Source organism: Lepidochelys kempii, chromosome 7 (assembly GCF_965140285.1).
Source record: "Lepidochelys kempii isolate rLepKem1 chromosome 7, rLepKem1.hap1, whole genome shotgun sequence".
NCBI classification, from domain to species: Eukaryota; Metazoa; Chordata; order Testudines; family Cheloniidae; genus Lepidochelys; species Lepidochelys kempii.
The window spans coordinates 76,242,960-76,262,777 of NC_136386.1; the positions used below are offsets into that span (position 1 = coordinate 76,242,960).

The 19,818-nt window shown below is 40.7% G+C and overlaps 1 protein-coding gene and 1 long non-coding RNA gene across 7 annotated transcripts in view; one reads left to right on the top strand and one right to left on the bottom strand.

Annotated features, from left to right (window-relative positions):
• The window catches only part of LOC140914767 (uncharacterized), a 73,098-nt gene extending 67,254 nt beyond the window's left edge, over positions 1-5,844 (top strand). The window contains exon 2 of the long non-coding RNA XR_013636073.1: positions 4,758-5,844. This is a non-coding gene — a long non-coding RNA (uncharacterized LOC140914767). The remainder of the gene's footprint in view (positions 1-4,757) is intronic.
• The window catches only part of FAM13C (family with sequence similarity 13 member C), a 199,984-nt gene that overhangs the window by 166,423 nt on the left and 13,743 nt on the right, over positions 1-19,818 (bottom strand). The window lies entirely within an intron of this gene.

Genomic DNA, 19,818 nt, shown 5'->3' on the forward strand with positions numbered 1-19,818 from the left:
CTGGCACTGTTACCTGGCACCCAGGAGCATAGCACCATTCTGGTCTGGCCCAGCCACACCATCATCATGACAGGCGCTTGGGGCGGGGCGGTAGTGGGACAAATTTGAGTCATGGCTTTGTGACCTGGTACAAATGGTTGCAGTGCTACTTGCTAATATTTGGCCTTGGAATCCATGAAACCTGTGTGGGACTACAACCTTGTGCACCAGCTCACACCACCTGAAGTGGGAAGCCAGGCTGAGTTCTGTGGGGGACAGGAGCTGTTGCTGCAGTGGGAGCTCACTCTTTGACAGTCACCCTACAGAGCCTCCCCTCTGCACTAGGCCAGCAACCCACCTATGGCTACACCTTCCTGCGTGGAAGTCATGGACAAACGGAAGTCATAGTAACTGGGACATTTTCTTCACTGTGACATTCCGTAGAGTGAGTCAAAAACCTAACCAAATGCTGAAACTTACGGCTAGTCCATACTAGAATGGCTACAGCGATTATGGCTCACATAACATTGTTTACATGCTAGCCCACCTGTGAGGAAATCAATTATTAGGAAGCCCATTCTGGATTGGACAGCCAAATCAAAGCACGTGCTCGAAACATGTTTCAGAGGAGACTAATACATAGACACAAATATGGGCCAAATGCTGACCAGGTGTATAATATAGTAAGTCCACTTGCAAGACACAGATACATTGGGGCAAACAGTATAGTACATGGTAGCAGTTTCATTGTTGTCATAGCATGCATAGAGATACACCTCTCTTTCCCATTTACTGTTTTTAAAGAAGAGCAAAAACAACTCTACTGGGTATAAGTTTCAAAGACCCACAAATTGTAAATATTCAGACAGAACAAAGTAGGTAAGTGGTGGTTACCTGTAGAGGGCATGATGCAGAGACTATTGAAGTTGGTGTAAAGACTCAAATTGACTTGAATGGTTTTTGGAATAGCCCCGGAGAGTTTATATTAGGACTGCATGAGAATATCCTCCTGAGTTACTTATAAACAATATAAATTCACTGATTGGCTGAAGAGGTGTGGTAGTTTGTTTGTTTTTTTTAAATGCAGATCTAGTGATATGCAACCTAGTTTATTTGGACAAAGTGGAGGATGTAGCAGAAGATGACAAATTTATTACTGGTGCATTAATAAGATTTCACAGGGATGATATTGCTTTATCTCCAGCTGGTTAAAAACAAACCTCTATGATAAGAAGAAAGTTTTGTGTTGATGTACTTTTCTATAGTGAGTCAGTAAGTGTTTAAAAATAGTTGTCGTAATGGCAGGTTGTTTGAAAAGGGCTTTTAAGTGACACAAGCAAGATTAGATGAGGTTCCTTAAATTAAACAAGACATTTAAAGAGCATAAAAAATGTCTGGTGATTACATAAATTTTCCTCTCTCTTGCCCTTCCCCTTCCTGAGGCTTTCAAAACATGACCTGAAAATATAATCCAGAATAATGTGTCAAGATGGTTTGTTCATAAGCACAACACGTTGGCATCAGCAAACCCTTTTTATTATGTGTCATGTTTCATATTTTATAGCTTCCTTCTAAACTTTTCTGAAGAATTTTGACTGAACTAATTAATGAATTTTAGGTGATTGAGCTGATTGTAGAATTAAGTCAAAATTTTATTTTAAAAATAGCATGTTGCAAATGGTTATTGTCACTCTAGAAAATGACAAATAGAACATGAGAAAGATGTTCTGACTGCATTACTATATTACTTGGTTTTTAATTGTATAATATGTTGCACGTTTGGAGGTAAAAAAAAATGGTAGATGAGAGCTGTACTTATGTACTTATCTGGTCTTTAAATTAATCTCCTGTTCCTAGTCCTGAGCCTTTGGGTTGCTATAGAAACTGCCACAGCCTCCAACTGTGCTTCCTCTGAAACTTAATTGCATTCCGAGTTTCATAAACTGTCTGTTAACCATGGCCTGGCAGATACGAGCATGTTGCAGACTAATGAGTTGAATTAATAGTCTAACATGATGTAAGCTTTCTTCCCATATTACTTTTTCATATGTGTCAAATCTCCCTTTTCAGTCAATTAAACTCTGGGTGTGTTGCTCTGTTTGGAAAACATCAAATGTAAAAAAAATTTATGTAATCAGAATAGCCACAAGAATTGGTTAGATTGTGTGTTGTGTTTTTATTTTACTTTATTTTTAAAGGGGCACTGATCTGAGGCAGATCCTCATGTGGTGTAAACTGTCATTGCTTCATTGAAGTCTCCGAATTAAGGCTCTGTATGGAGGTGCATTTCTGCTGAGTACCTTGGTAATTACAGTAAGCTTGTGCTGTAAAGAGCATCAATTCCTTATCTGCCCAGTATAGGCCATGGGGGTTCTCTTGGTGAGATTAAAGAGTGAATCATTTAAGTGAAAACGATTTTCATTGCATTGTCTTCTAATTTAAACTAGTGAACTAAGGGTCTGATCCTGCACCACTCAAGTCCAATGCGAGTTTGCACTGACTTCAAAGGACACAAGATCAGGCCCTAACAGAGAAAGCTAATCTTAGCTCCAATGCTACTAATCCCTAGCCCATAGGAGATAGGCTTTAGTTCTTGCAAAGAGAACAGGATCTGCAACCCTAAGCATTCAAAAATCACAGTCAGGCCTCAAAATCATGAGATTTTTTTAAATGATAATAAATTTGACTAATTTTTGTTTGTCTTCTGGTTTGAGACTTTAGGGTACACTCAAGACACATTTTCAAGCCTCAGAAACCACAAGGGCTAGACATTTCTTTTTTAGGGTTTTTTAAATGAAAGATAAGATTCTAACTTAATCACATGAATCCAGGAGCTGGGGCTTTAAGAAAACCTCCAAATATAATGAAACTTGTGATGCTAATTTGAGAGTTGGCAACACTGATAGTGTCCTAGGCTTCATGAGAAAACTAGGCCCTGTTCCTGCAGGGAAAACCAAATGATACAATGGTTTTAGCTAGCTTTCTGTTTATGGATAGTTGACATACAAGACAAGACTTTGAGTTTCACAGATTCTTTGTTCCAAATTGTTCAAATCCTATGGGCCAGATTTTCAAAGGTATTTAAGCACCTCATGGGATTTTTCAAGCGTGCCTATCTGCATCTTTAGTTGCTTAAATACCTTTGAAAATCTGGCCTATTGTGCTAACATGATTCAGCCTCTGAGTGGTTCATAACTTTTTGTTGCTCTCACTATTTGTGCTGTGTGGTAGTGGTGTTTCTGCTCCGACTAGATAACTGAAGCTTTCATAACTAGGAGAAAAATCAAGATGGCCTTGCTAGAACTTGACGCATGAATTCTTGCATAAATATATTTGTCTGAACATTTGAAACTTTTGCTTTCTGTGAAAATTCTTGTGAACAAAAAATCACAACAGAAATACAGTGGAAGTGAATCTGTGGGTGGTGGTGGGTTTTGTTTCCCCCCCACACACACACTTTCCTTTTTTTCCTGCAATCTTTCACTAGCCTGCACCTCTTTTGGATACTGCACTAAACATGCATCTGGGAACATAATGCTGGGACCTCATCCTGAACATCTAATCTTTCCTTTTTAGCTGCTCCTTTGTCTTCTACACAAACGATAGGTGGCAAGAAATTCCTGTTCAGTGGCATAAGGAGCTTGTGCACACTAGCGCTTACTTTGGTATAACTTAAGCTGCTCAGGGGTGTGAAAAAGCCATCCCCCTAAGCGATGTAAGTTACACTGACAAAAGAGGCAAGCTCTAACTGGACAATAGAAACAAGGTGGAGGAGTCTCCCCTCTCAGCTCCAAATTGAAGGTACACACTTGTAAAACTCACAGTGCCATCCCCTACTGGCATACTCTTTACTCGAGTAGTAACAGACCTCTGCATGTGTCAGAGGTCTGTTAGTACTTTCGAGTCTTGATTGTGATCCTATAGCCAGTGGTGAGCTGGAGCCGGTTCGCACGAACCAGTTGTTAAATTTTGAAGCCGGTTTAGAACTGGTTGTTAAAGGGGTGGGCAAACTCCAGCCCGTGGGCCACATCAGGCCTGCGGGACCATCCTGTCTGGCCCGCCTGAGCTCTCAGCTGGGGAGGCTCCCGAGAATCCCTTTTTAAATTTTTACTCACCCGGTGGCGCTTCGGGTCTTCGGCAGCACTTCGGCGGCGGGTTCTTCACTCGCTCCAGGTCTTCGGCGGCACATCCTTCAGTGCCGCCGAAGACCCGGAGCGAGTGAAGGACCTGCCGCTGAAGTGCCGCCGAAGACCCGGAGCGAGTGAAGGACCTGCCGCTGAAGTGCCGCCGAAGACCCGGAGCGAGTGAAGGAACCGGTTCTTTAGCTTTTGGCAGCTCATCACTGCCTATAGCTCTTAGTCACAATTAGCTACAATATTTCTGGCAGCTGTTTTTGAGGAAAGCTTCCTCAGTTTTGTGCTGTCCAAACCAGATTTAACAATGTAAACTAATCAACTAATTGAGCTAAGCCATTTAACTTTTTCTTCAGGAATGTTCATTCAAGTACTTACACTCTGAAGGTGCAACTCCCTCTAAAATTTAGACAGTTGTCTTCTACTCTATGGCAGTTGTTTTCTTAAAGAACCAAGGCTATTTCTGCTATCAAGTGAATTTGTGCACTTGTCAGCCAAAGACAGGCATTCAAGACTCAGGGCCTAAAGTAGGTTTTTACTGTTTAAGCTGATTTTTCATTCATTTATTTAAGCATCCTCCTGCTTTACTCTAGAGAGCATCACCAGACTCTCTGCATTCTTACGCATTTCTTGCACTCTCTACAGCTCTTCATCAAGTCATATAGTTTTCAGAATTTCTCGGATGTATGGACTTCCCTTCACCTGTACAGCCAAAGGAACCACACCTGTAGAGATCCCACATGGTGGAACCCTCCCTGCAGGAAAGTACGACCACACAGAAACCACTACCAGCACCGAGAACCAACCACAACTTCAATCCACTGTCCCCAAAGCAGCACTCACAAAGATGGCTCTATTGTCATTAAAGGAAGGCTTGGATAGCTGGATGAGGATAAAATTGAAGAAAGTTAAATGAAAGCACACTGACCACCATGAAAGGGAGAGAGACATGGAAGAATTGAGAAAGAAATGTAATAGGATGTTGAATAAAAGATAAGAATCTTTAACTGAAAATGAGTTGAAGAAAGAAAAAGAAAATGGGACAGAGCAGAGACGAACCAACAGAACCAGAAAGAAATCTATGTGGAAATTAAGTTAATTTATAGTTTTCTGTCAATGTGTTGAACATATGGAGGATTTGATTGCTGCCCAATATGTCCAACTTTTGTTGAAAATACAAAAGAGACTAAGTCAGCTCCAACCCTCATGCGCAGTGTGGAAGGTGAGGGAGAAAACTATTCACTGCTGCTTTGCTGGACTGAGATGGCATCAGGGGCCCCATTCTGCCACAGAGGCAACTCCACTGATTTCAATGGGAGTTGTGTCCTGCAGGGGAGAATGAGGTCCCAATTTTGAACTCCACATTTAGAGACAGGAGAGTTTCAGGTATGGTACCCTACAGCGAGTGCATTGCTACAGCTATCTTTGCTCCAGTGGGAACACTTTACATGCCCCTACAAAGTTCTGGTACCCGTGGCTTCTGGAAGCAACACAATTTACTTGATCTTAAGGTGTGAGACTGAGAAATCACATTTCTCCCATTCTGTATGTTCTCTTCTATTGTTCTAAAACAGTTCAGTAAAGATATATTAAGTCATTAATTACTAAAAATCAAAGATTATCCATTTATTTCTGTCACAAAGAAAAAGCTACTTGCTGTATGTGGATAAGTATAACCCATTCATTGATTTATGGACACAAATGAAGTGAGCTGTAGCTCACGAAAGCTTATGCTCTAATAAATTTGTTAGTCTCTAAGGTGCCACAAGTACTCCTGTTCTTTTTGCGGATACAGCCTAACACAACTGCTTACTCTGAAAGTCCTTCAAGAGCATCACAAATCCATAGGATATTCCAGAATGCTGTCTCTTCCATTTAGATCTCTAGTGGAAGATTTACAGAGTCACATGCAAATAGACTGCACCTAATGGACCAAGGAAGACAATGAAGCTCATTAAGAGGTTTATTCCAGCAGAAAAATCTCTGAAATCAGTTACATACAAAACGTTTCTTGGCATGCTAGTTCCTAGTAGGAATCAATCATTTTTTAGCAAAATCACCTCATTTGGGGGGAGGATGTTTGAAAAAAGAACGCAACACTTGGCAGCAGGGAGGGGGGTAGGCACAGAAGAATCTTTCCACAACATAAGGGTTGAGAGAAAGTTTAAAAATAAAGTAGATCTCTAAAGTATGGCACAGGATCCTGAGGAGGAGACAAAAAAAAATTAAGAGGCACGTTGTTTACTTTGTAAGTGTATTTCACTCTAGTAGAGATAATTACTGAGTACACAGGGGAGGGCAGGAGTTATCGATTAAAATTAGGAGGGAAACCACTTATTCTAGCCATGCTATTAAATTTATGTTTGATTGCAGTGATCTATGTTCATTCATCAGAGAAGAATAACCCAAGACTGAGGGAATATGAGGGAACTCAGTAAGCTGCTATCAGAACCACGCACTGAAATTTAGAAATTATTTTTAAGCTCAGGCAAGAATATAGTGCCAGTTCTTCCAAAGTGAGGGGGGTAGGGTGCAAAGTTGGTAACTATGACCTTGTAAGTGTGACCCTCTTGCCTAGGCAAGACACCAGAAGTGAAAGTAAGCTGGTCCGGTACAGCATAACAGTAAGAAAGTGGCCACCAGTACACAGCCAACTGTACCGGCAGGACCACTGATGGGGGCGGGGAGGGAGCCAAAAGGGGCAGCTGCCCCGGGGCCCAGCAACTTAAAAGGGCCCAGGGCTTCCGACAGCAGCCTGAGCCCCAGGCCCTTTATATCGCCGCTGGAGCCCCAGCGCTCGCAGCAGCTGCTGCCGCTACTCCAGAGCTCCAAGCAGCCAGAGCCCCAGGCCCTTTAAATCGCCACCGGAGCCCCGGGTGGTGCAGGCCGGGTGGCACTGAAGGGCTGGCTGGGGAAAACTGGCCCCAACCCCGCCCCTTCTGCCCAAGTCCACACCCCTTCCGGGGGCCCAGAGCTGCCCCCCACAACCTTGCCCAGGACCCCAGCCACCCTGCATACTGGTAAGTCCTTTAAGTTACTTTCACCCCTACAAGACATGTAAGTCAATCATTTGAGGTCAAAAGGTAGGATATAAACATTTATTAGAGTAAGTTTTGTCAGACAAATCTGGTTGAGGCTTTTTTTTGGCAGGGGAAAGAGTGAGGAAACATAGAAAGTCAAAAGACATTATCTAGAACTCAGTGAAGCATTATGTGATGTGTCACAAGAAATCGGTGGATAAAATGTTGTAGCAACACTGACTGTGTTACTACAACAGAACTCCCCAGACTACCGTTTCAGCCTGTTATATTGAAGGTACTTCTGCACAAATAGAAAGAATACAGACAGTTAATAGCAATGGAAACTGTTTTTTAGAAACTGTTCTTTTTTAAAATCTGTTTTCCCATGCTGGCCCATCTTTTAATACCCTTCATCTCTGCATGCAACTCCTGCTGCCATCAATGGTCACAATACACCTTTAAAAAGTTTCTACTAACAGCTTTTGTGTAAAGGCTGTGCCGTCTCACTAAGCCTGCATTTGTGATATTAGCTCCATCTTTTCTGTGGGATCAAAGGGATGATTCTTGTCCTCACATCAAGGCTCTGTACAACTTCAGTCTCTGCTCTTGTTTCTTCTCTCATTCCAGCTCTCTCACGCTTTGCTTCATGCAGGAGGCCAACCTCGCTGCTCCAGTTAGTTTCTTTCTCCCCCTCTACTTTTCCTTCCTACCTACAGACACTAAAATCTCTTTAACTGTCTCTTCATTCAATCTCCTGGAATTCAAGCCTACTTCTTCCAGGAAACCTACAAATGCTAAGCCAACATCAACTTCCCTTTATTAAAAAAAATTAAGTTATAATTTAACACGATCCTGTATGTTTCCTAGAGTGTTATTGCTTGATCTTTGTCCATCTCTTAGATTGTCAACTCATTGTCACAAGGACCATGAGTCCAATTCTCTATTCACATCAGCATAACTCCATTGATTTAGAAAAGTTACACTGATGTAAATCTTTAGCAAGAGAGACCATAAATTAGGCCTATCAAGTCCTTATGAATCTAGCCCTCAATCCCAAACCTGGGAAGGAAAGAAATCATATGAGCCAATCGGGGCCGGGGGGGAAGAGAAGTGATGCATCCGATGAAGTGAGCTGTAGCTCACAAAAACTTATGCTCAAATATATTTGTTAGTCTCTAAGGTGCCACAAGTACTCCTTTTCTCTTTGTGGATACAGACTAACACGGCTGCTACTCTGAAACCTTTTTTAATTGTGTGGGTGATTGTGTGGTAGGAGAGAAAATGTTACAGATATAAATGTAGAAATTAAAAGTGAATAAAAGGAAGAAGGAGAATTAAGACCCTCCCCCAAATCCCTTCAAAATATCCAGATGCTAAAATTTAAAAGGACCACGCAGCAAGGCCAGGAACAGATGGTGCAGGCCCAGCGACAACAGAAACAGGAGCTAGGGTAGATGTAGGAAGAGTATCCTTACACTCTGCATCCAATCCATCCGTATAGGCCCAAGCTTAATAACCCAGTGGTCTATCACCTCTATGTTTCAAAGTCCTCCCGCTGCTGTATTACACCTTGGATATTAATGGCATTGCCAGTTTAGAACAAGATTTGCCTTTCATAAAACATCATGGTAAGTTTTGTGATAGCGGTCACTAGAATGACAGTGTCCAATAGCTCAATTTGCTTCTTTGAATCTCAAAGTTAATTTATGAATAAAGAATAAAACTGGTGAACTGATTTTAATGAATAATGGAAGGAGGTGCAACTGGATCTTCCCCTTCTCCTACATCTGCCCTTTCTGGAGAACTTTGAGTGAATTGGTCATTCCTACTATCAATTTCAGTTGTTTAAGAGTAGTTGTCAGACTTGGGTACATGGAGAGAAGCTGGGGAATTATGTTGGTGTTTTAAAACACTTTGCAATTATTGGTGCAAACAGCCTTCTAAGAAAATGTTGCATTCACACCTGTATTTGTAAAGAATTTGATCTAAAGCAAATTGACTTCAGTGGCCTTATGATCAGGCTCTAAGCGCTCAATCCATTGGGATGCTGAGTTCCTCAGCAGCCATTGGATTTCAAGCTATCTGAGAGGACCACCACAAGAGGAGCAAAAGACATTCTAGTTTCAATATCGGAGGCTTGCCCTCATAAATTGCTATTACCTGGAATGTCACTGGCTTGAACTCTGCCTGTTTTCTCTCAGAACTCTTCCATTCCCTGCTCACCTTCTCTTCCACCCACCCGCAAAAGTTGTGTTTAAAAAAAAGGCAATTGACTTTCAAAGCTGATATTCTGGCTATTTCGGGAACTATTGCAGATTCTTGAATCTGAGTCACTCTGCAGCTGCTTTTTGTAAATTCACCCAAGTTGCTGTTAGAGTATGTAAAGCAGAACTCAAAAGTGGCAAAATTTGTACCATATCTGGTCAGCAGATAGGGGATCTGAGTTTTCTTGAGCACTAAAGTGAAAAGCAATGGGTCAAATCTTCAACTGGTGCAAAACAATGTGGAGCCACTGATTTCAATGGAGCAGTTCTGGCCCATTGTTTTCCATTGGGGTGGAGGGGGGGGGAGAATCTTTCCTTCCTAAAACTCTAGTTTACTTTTTACTTATTACCAAAGAGGCTCAGAGAAGAGGGAGAAGAATGAATTGTGACAAAATTGAAAGGAATTGGGGGGGGGGCGAGAGAGAGAGAAGAAATGGAAATACTATAAGGGTATTTCAATAGTCTCCAGACTGAGTATTCAGCTCACTACATATGTGCTGCAGCAGTGTTAATTAAGGATACTGCAACCCTCAGCTCTGCATTTACTTGATATGTCGGCTGATGTTACAGAGTTAATATGCACAATTTTATCCCTACTATTTACCCACTGATTTCCCCCTCCCCCCATTTCAATTTACTTTAAAAAAAATTAAAAACCCAACTGGAGGCTTTAAACACATACCCCATTGATCCTAAAGCCTTCAGCACAATGGTGGCATGCCAGCCATGGAAAGCTTTTTTTTAATCCAGGACTAAGATTAGACTTCAAATTTAGCTTAGAATTTTCCCCCTAAACAGCTTGTAATTAGTTTTCAAAAAGGATCCTGCTGCTTATATTAGAATTCACTCATCTGAAGAAACCAAGATGTGGAGTTCTTTCCTCCCTTTCCACAGTCTGACCTGACCTTCCATATCCTACTTTGTCTGAAAAGTTGCCTTTTCTAGTAATATTGGCAATGGCGAACCTCTAAAGAGAAGCAGTTTAATACAAAAATGCCCTCTCCTACTTATACACAGAAGAGGCTGCAATGCATGATATACAAGAGATTTATTTGATCCTTGATGCTGATCCAGTCTCAGCTGCTGTTGCTACTTTCCTTCCTCCTTTACACAAATGTAGCCGACAGCAACTTCTGCTGGAGGAGAAAGCAGCAATAAGTTTTTTAAAAATTCAGTCTTTAAGTCAGAGCAAAGTGTTAAAATAAAATTAGAGCAAAAGCAACCTTTGTTGTGACATTAAAAAAAAATCCCTCTTAATTTTTCCTCGTAGGTCATTATGAACATAGGAGAACCCTAATGATTCGCTTTAGACACTGCATATTACTGAAGGTTTATTTGAGTGTGGTTCATTTCAGCTGCACTGTATTTTCATGTTCCTAGCAAAACATACCAGGCTTCATAAGGAATGATAATTACATGGAATTGGAGTTAAGTCTCAATCCATTTATGCTGTCTGTGGTCCGAAAACATGAGACATTCATCGCTTCATAACTCCAGCTGACTAGAAGCTCAGGGGGGAATGCAGCTTTCTGTTGCTAAGAGTAAATTTTAGGCAGACCGAAAGACAGATTGTTTTAGCTGACAAGTCTCTTGGTAATTGAGAAGTTGCTAGAAGTATCCTCATTCTAGATCTACTGAGAGGAGGAAAAAAACCCCTATTTTGTCTGTAATATCCAAAATTACTAAGGGCACGTGAAGGGAAAGGTAAACACAGTTCACTGATTATCTAGTGCATAGCAGTTTATTCAATTGTCAACAGCACAACTTTCTTAATTCACTTAAAACTTCATACATGTACTAGTGTGCCATGTCTAATGGTTAAAGAGGGCAATTAGATACTGCATTGTAGCAGTTCTACAAACTGTTAATATTATTTTAAATACAAATTTGTCTTGCAGGCATCTTAGTAAAGCATCTAAACCATTATGGAATATAAATGTGAGGGTAAATAGCTGGGAATGTATTTGCTTATATTGAACATAAAGGGTCATAGTTAAGTGTGTTTGTGTAGAATGTGAACTCCATAGTTCCTGACTGCCAAATATTTTAGGATTTTTGCTCACCAAAACATTCTGATACAGTTTTCTGTTTACAGTGTCAGAAATACACCTACTTTAAGGGACAGGAATATTTCGATACACCATTATGCCTAAAGGACTGTGGTGTTAATCCTATAGATTTACCACAGATGGCAAAACACAGAAAAATGTCGATTTAGGACTCTCTATTTCTATCCTGTGTCTCAGCAATTGGATTTCTTAACTTTTTAATTCTATTTTAATGTTTTTGTCTGGGAATTAAATGAACAACTTTGAGATTCATAATCCTTTTCATCAGTCAGTGCAGGGGAGCCATTTAACAATAATAAACAGTGAGCTGAACTTACATCAATAAGTATTGCTCCTGTAACTCAAAACCACAGGGCTTTTTATATAAGAAAGCCCTAACTTTTGCATATTTCACTGTGTGTCTGGCAAGAAATCCAGCAAATGAATCCCTGAGAAGTGACAGATGAACAGAGTTCATCTTTTGAACATAAAGGCTGTTGAAAGCCAGACTTGTAACACAAATAAAGAAGCAAGTCAGGCATTTAAAAAAGAAAATACTCTGTTCATCTGTCACTTCTCAGGGATTCATTTGATGGATTTCTTGCCAGACACACAGTGAAATATGCAAAAGTTAGGGCTTTCTTATATAAAAAGCCCTGTGGTTTTGAGTTACAGGAGCAATACTTATTGATGTAAGTTCAGCTCACTGTTTATTATTGTTAAATGGCTCCCCTGCACTGACTGATGAAAAGGATTATGAATCTCAAAGTTGTTCATTTAATTCCCAGACAAAAACATTAAAATAGAATTAAAAAGTTAAGAAATCCAATTGCTGAGACACAGGATAGAAATAGAGAGTCCTAAATCGACATTTTTCTGTGTTTTGCCATCTGTGGTAAATCTATAGGATTAACACCAACAGTCCTTTAGGCATAATGGTGTATCAAAAATATTCCTGTCCCTTAAAGTAGATGTATTTCTGACACTGTAAACAGAAAACTGTATCAGAATGTTTTGGTGAGCAAAAATCCTAAAATATTTGGCAGTCAGGAACTATGGAGTTTACATTCTACACAAACACACTTAACTATGACCCTGTCTGACCTTCCAGCCCCTTCTACTCTAATCCATCTACTCTTCCAATATGCTCTAGAGATCCTATAGTCTAATGTTGCGCCTCTCACTTTTCATGACAACCTACAAGCCACTACCTGACCACATACTGATCAAAGACCCAGGCCCACTGTGGTCCACAGATCAGCATCTCAATTCTTAGCAGGGGAACAACCATCTGTGACTAAAGCAAGAACTGAGAAGATCTGGGTTCAGTTTATGGCTCATTGTGTCTGACCTTTGTCATTTCACACCATCTCCTCTATGCCTCAAATCTTTTCTTGCAGAGAGGGTATAATAACTACTTCACATGGGTGTTTTAAGGCACATTTCATTAGTTTCTGTAAAGCACTCTCATGCCAAGATGGAAGGTGCTTTACAAATACAAAGGCAAGTATCTGGGTATCAGTTAAGGGGTCAAGCCCACCCATGTTCCTGCCGTGGTTCTCTTATCTCTAACATAGGGGTAGATGTTGTCTCTGTACCCAGTTTAGTGTTCCAGTAGGTGTATTAGAACTTGCTTAGTCTAGATCATTCCCTGGCAACCGCACTGTTTCTAACTCATTCACCTTCATATTTCTCTGGTAATTCTTAAACAGGTTGAGGCTTCATTACTGATGAGAGAGAGACAGTAGCCAGCATATAGCAAATGTGATACATTTTCATTTCTAATCACCTAGATGAAAAGTTTCTGAAGTGTTTGTACTACTTAGAATACTCATTACATGGATGGCCATCTGAAATTAAAGGTCAGAATTAAAGCTGTTGGCAGAACCTTAATGTCAGATGTTTCCATCTTTTGTGTGTATTTAAGTTATCATGGCCTAATGAGTTTGTTTTGTTCAGTGGGAAGCACATTTCCTTCCTAAATTCTATTAAAGGGCGTCTGGAAGTTTGTGTTGTTTTATCCAACACCTCTAAAAGGTCATTTTCATAGGCATGTATGTTTGGGAAAAATAAGTCTAGGAAAGAGTGAAGAAAGACCTTACTATACAAGAAAAGAAAGCAGAATATTTCAATGAATCAGCAACACTAAAGCTGCACTTCACAACCCAGGAATCAGCAGCTGTAGGGCTACTCGTGTTCCTGGGAGAAACAAAGAAGTTCCTCCTCTTTCTTTACCCTAGCCTTTCACCATTCCTCATGTGTTGTCTAGGACTGTTTGTATTTGCAGCATATTAATACCTGATCGCTGAATTTTGGTAGTTATTGTTTACATTTCCAGAGCTGTCATGAGCTATTTGACAGAAATTCAAACTCAGAGTAGTTTAAGTTTTGGGAGCGCACACGGTCCATTTTGCCTTGAAGTGGAGAACAAATCAAAACAGACACTGCTTCAGCTGCCAAGCTGAGCCTCAGAACACTAATATGGTCGTAAGAATCTCCACTGCCTTACTTCACGCAGGAGTACAATGGTCATTGCCACTGATGTGGTGACTGACAAAACTTTGCAAATTTCATAGCCATTAACTTGTGAAAAGGGACCTTTGTGCTTGTGGCAGGAGAAAAATTGTGAAACTGTATTAACAAAAACCCTTTAGTTGCAACTATTTCACAGGATCATTGGAGGAGGTAGGGCATGGCAGCTGTCCAGCGGCATGCATGTACACAAAATGCCAGTCATTAGTTACAGTAACCATGCCACTGTCAGAAAAAGTAAGGGATTCCTCTCACTCTCAGTTAATCTGGAATATTTATCTGTTTTAAGCAGTCAGACAGAACAGACAATCTACACACAAAGAAAGGTTTGTACTGCAGGCAATAGGCTATAAAGAAATCATAATGAACTGGCAGAAGTTTACCAATCCTTTTTAAATCTATCTGTATATATTTCTTTATTGAACCCGTTAAAAGTCACATGCTGAAGAGCTGTCTCAAAATCCAAGTGATTTGAGGAGCTCATCCGCTAGACTCAGATCGTCTGGACTCTTTCAGGACCACCATCAGGCATATAGCGAAGAGCAGGATTCAAATGAAATTTCAAATGAGAAGAAGAGTTAAGTTTCAGTAACATGAGAGACAGATGAGCAACTGAAATAGAGGTCACTGCATTGGGATTTTCTTCTGAATGTGATCTGGACTGAGGGCAAAGAAACATCTAGGACAGGACTAGTAATTGTATAGACAGCAAGGAACAGGATGGGCCATGAATTCAATCTTCAGACGTGAGGATTCCTGGTGTATCTATTAAAACTCACTATTGTGAATGCTGGGGAAAATGCAAGCTCGGAGGGCTTTGCAACTTGTCACAGCAGCACAGTGTGAGAGGGAGCCCAGTCTGGTGGGTCAGAGGGTTCAGTGGTACCCCAGTTCCAGGTGGCATCACAGAAAGTACATAAAATCAAGGGGTAATGACCCTGGTATAAAGTGGCAGAACTCTTATTTTGTAACTGTTGGAAAGATAATGCATCACCGCCAGAGAACTGGATGAAATTTGTCACACACGTACACACTCTGAAAAATGTGGTGTGTGTCAAGTTATGGTGAATTGTTTCAAGGGGGGAAAAAAAAGGGTAGTATCAAAATGAACTATTGTGATATTTCTCACCTGTTACAATCATTCAGACTAGATTCACAGAGGGATTTAGGCAGCATTCAAGGAAACCGTGGTAGTACCACCACCTTATACTCAATAGCCCAGTGGTTATGGAACTTGTCTGGGATACAGGTGACAAAGGTTCAAATCCCTGTTCAGGAACCCAGATGTTTACCCTCCAAGATGAGTATCCCTACAGCTGGTCTATAGTCACTCTCTCTGGCCCAATGCTTATTTCTGCACAGTAGGAGAGATCGAGAAAGACCACACCAGAATACCCTATAGCCCGGTTGTTAGTGAGCGGGGACCTGGGTTCAAATCCCTGATTCAGAGTGGGGATTTGACCCTGGGTCTCCCACATCCCAGGTGAATGCCATAACACTGAGCTATAGAAGAGAGTACTGCCACTTTTGATGGTGGAGAGTCCAGCCCTTTCGTTTCCTTTACATTTATTAAAAATTTCCAAACATGAAACATTTAATGTCAAGAGAAACAAACACTCTGTTTGATCCAAAATGAAACTAAATATTCCGATTTTCCAAAAAAAAAAAAAAACTGGTTTCAGTTCGGGTTGAACTGAAATTCTCACTTTTTCAGAATTGCTAGAGAAATGAAGTCAGTTATTTGCACAGCTCTAATCACCATTCAGTAAGACTCTGGTATCATTGGCGGTGAGGTGGAAAAAAAAATGGGTTATTTGTAGTATATAAAGTACTTGAAATGAGGAGCAAATATAGTCAGCATCATTTCAGTCAGGTATTCAGAACCACAACTGACATTTTAAGATCCATCTGAAGCTAACATGCAATTAATAGCTTAGGACAGATAAAGAACATTATGCTGACACCAAGTGGAAGAAAACTGTCAGTTTCATTCCAGGATTCTAATATACCTAAGTGCCTTCATTTTATGTTTTTACACACACAACCCCTGGGTTTTACAAAAGCCATTGACTGGGTTTTTACACTAATCATCACCCAAATTTTTTGAAGTGTTGGAACACCCCAGACCCAATTGCTTGCTCTGGAAGGAGAGATGGCAGTTACGTCACCTGGTGTGGGACTTCGTCAAAGGATTTTCGGAAGTCCAAGTACACTATATTCACTGGATCATCCTTGTCCACATGCTTGTTGACACCCTCAAAGCATTCTAACAGATTGGTGAGGCATAGATTTTTCCTTTACAAAAGCCATGTTGATTCTTCTCCAACATAGTGTGTTCATTTGTATGACTGATAATTCTGTTCTTTACTATAGTTTCAACCAATTTGCCTGGTGCTGAAGTTAGGCTTACTGGCCTGTAATCACCAAGATAGAGTTTCCAGAAGCAAAGTCGAACAACAAAGACTGTGTCTGACTACATTTCAGAACATAAGGGTTTTTCTGAAAGTTTAAACAAAACAAAACAAAACAGGAGAAAAGAGCGATATTTACCCATAAAACTGCAAAGTTAATTTTTGGACCAACTTTCATTGTTTTAATTTTTGTAATAAACACTGATAAAGTCCTGGGAAATATTAAACAAAATTAAAAATGAAAATGAAGATCCTCTATTTCTCAACCCCCTCTGCAGCACCTATAGCCACAACATAGCCCTTAATCTCCCCAAATTTGACTAAAATGTCTATATTTTAAGAAGTCCTGTTCAGAAATCTGTCCCCCAAAGGACAGACCTGCATAGGGATCTTTCATTCCCGTTTTCTATCAGTGTTTTGTATCACCATTTAAAGGACAGATACAAAAGTGGTCAGCCTAATTAGTTATTGGTCTGATGTATTTGATCAGTTTTGTAGTATTTTACTTACAAAATTACAAGATTCCATTTTGAACAATTTGCCCTTTTTGTGCTTGGGGAATATACATGCTTATGAAGTGAAGCACATACTATGAAATGAAACCCAATATCCAAGACTTCCCCGCTCTTGTTCCTCCCAGAGCAGTTTGTATCAGCATGCATTTCCCTCTCATCCTCCATCATCATGTTTTGAGGCGGGAGAAACCCAACAGTCCTCCTCAAGAGTGGGAGAGCACCTATGTTAGTACTGATGAAGTGAAATATTAATTTAGTTGGGGAATTTCAAGGAGGTGGTCGCCTTTTTGTCTTCCCTCACCAATCACCTTGCTCTTTAGCGCTGCCCCTTTCCAGAGTGCACAACCCCACTACACAGGATGGTCAGCTGTAAGTTCCAGGGGCACAGTAGGAATAAGTCCACTGAACTGGCACCTCCCTGTCACACACACACTCCACAAGGATTGGCTGAGTTTTTCCCCTCCTTTCCACCCAGAGAGAACAAATTAGGCATTAGTTTTTATTTTAAATGTCCAAGCAAGACAACACATTCAGGTTACTGTCTGAATCTCACTTGCACAAGCTAAAGTATTATTTACCTGAAACATATTCCTACCTTTGAAAAACAAACAAAGACCCAATGCCCCATAGATCTGCATAAGCAAAGGACTTTTCCTCCATGTAGGTTTCACTGATACATTTCCCCTCCCCCAGTGGACTAAATGTTTTCCTTAACCTGAAATAAGTCAAAGAATGGACAAATATAAAGAAAGTCAATGAGAGAGAGAGAAATTTCCTGTCCCACTCTGCAACTGGATTGGAACACAAAGCTGCAGCGGATTCTGCAGCATGCAGACATCCATTGAAAAAAAGTGTAAACAAAACAATATTTCCTTTTCATTATCTCACACTGCAGCCATTGCCTACTTGTACCTTCAAGTAACAAGAAACCCAGTAGCTTATATAACCAAAGTGACTCTCAAATACTGGCAAATTACTTCCTGCTACCACAAAAAAATATATTATATATATACATATATCCTGAGAGACTAGCTTGGCAATAGAATTAATGCTGTTTTAGTGCCTCATAAATTGAAGGAAGCCTCAGACAGATCTAAGAGCTTCATGGGGGACACCAGATCCAATCTTCTGAAAGATCACCACCACCAGCAGCACCTCCAGAGCAGCTTCTGCAGCCTGGCCTACCCTGGTCACAATACCACCGAACACCTGATGCCTGGGCAATAGGCAAAGAAAGAACTCTGTTCACTTCAACAGGTATGGTTCTCAACCAAGCTTAGAGATGGAACTGGGCCAAAAAATTTGGATCCAGCTCAGGATCAAACCTTCCCCCAAATTCAGGGCTTTTGTATCTGGTGGTTTGGTTGAGGCAGAACACAAAATTAATCAGTGTTAAATGATTCCTGGTTGCAATTATGTTAATGAAGCTGTGAGAGGAAATATACATCTAGAATTTACTTTCGCTCCTCCCTGCCCCCACCCCCACAAAAAAAAATCACTGCTGGTGCAATTAAGTCCCTTAACACCACATCAGCTGTCCCTATGAAAATATTTAGTGGGTTGCTTTGCAGCCCATGGTGATGTGTATTAGCATTAATACAGAGATCATTCATTCATGATCAGGATCTCTAGCCATTTAAACTAACAGAGCATTTCCAATAGCTGTCAATCGGAATAGCTCTGAGGTCCTCTTTCTAAGTCTAGAGACATAGGCAAAAGCGTTTTGAGTCCAAGCTCCACAAATTCAATCCACTGGAAAATTGAGATACTTTTTTCAAAGCCATTTTGTAGTTAAAGGAGTATTTAACTTGCCACGGGACTGGTGGCACAGCAGTATGTCAGATTCATTGTTGAAGCTTTTGTTTCATGGCAATTTTTGAGGTTTTGACATTTGTTTTATTCTGCACTGGAAGGAAAACACCTTTTGGACATTTTCCTGAAGTGGATGAAATAAATGAATGATGTCAAAATGTCTGTTCTTGGATCAAGCAGCTCAGGTTTTCAGTCTCTGACCAGAGTTCTGGACCACAAAAAGCCTTCCTGACCAAACTTTGTTGAAACCAATACATCCCTGTGAAATATTGTCAAAAACGTTCTGACCAGCTCGAATCATCATAGTCTATATAGTCTCCTAGAAGGCATGTAACGAGTTCTGGAATCGCGACAGCGATGAGTGAGGTTTGACCAACTCAGCATGCAGTCCCCTCAACATTCAACTCTACCAACATAGGATAAAGGAGGCCAAACATATATAAGAAGGAAGATAAGAGAAAAATCTGGCCAGGAAACCTGTTACTAGTGCTGTAGTCATTCCCTCCAATTGCTCCCTTTCCTGAATGCAGAAAGACAGACAGGTAGGTCACATTTCTGCTCAGTTTTATACTTGCCAGCTAGCCAAAGCTATTAACTGACACTAACTGACACTGTCACTAAGCAAAAGCTTAACTGACACTATTTTGGGGGAGGAATCTCTGTGGCTGTTGTACAGAGATAGGGAGAGCAAGCAAGCAAGCCTGGCAATTCACCTCTTCATTTAGATTTTTGAGATGTATTCTAGACAGGTCAAGGGCAGCAGTGGGTAGGAAAGAGATTGCAGTAGAATCTGACACCCACACAGAGAAGTGGGGACAAAAGAGCATGACAAAGTGCTGTAACAAGGTTGGATTGGTAGCTATTCTACCTAGTGAAATTAAATTAATCTTGTCCATCCCATGCAGCTAGTGATATGCTATATGGTAAAACAAAGACATGGCTTGAAAGGCCTCCGGTTAAACACACACTTAAGTGTCCAGTCTCCTTTCTAAAATATTGTGAGGAAGAGGAAGTGACTTCTCAGTATCCCTGCAACTTGTGAGTGTTGACGAAGATTATAAAGCTTTGGTTTCCGATACTCAGTGCCCATGCAATCCAGGCAGC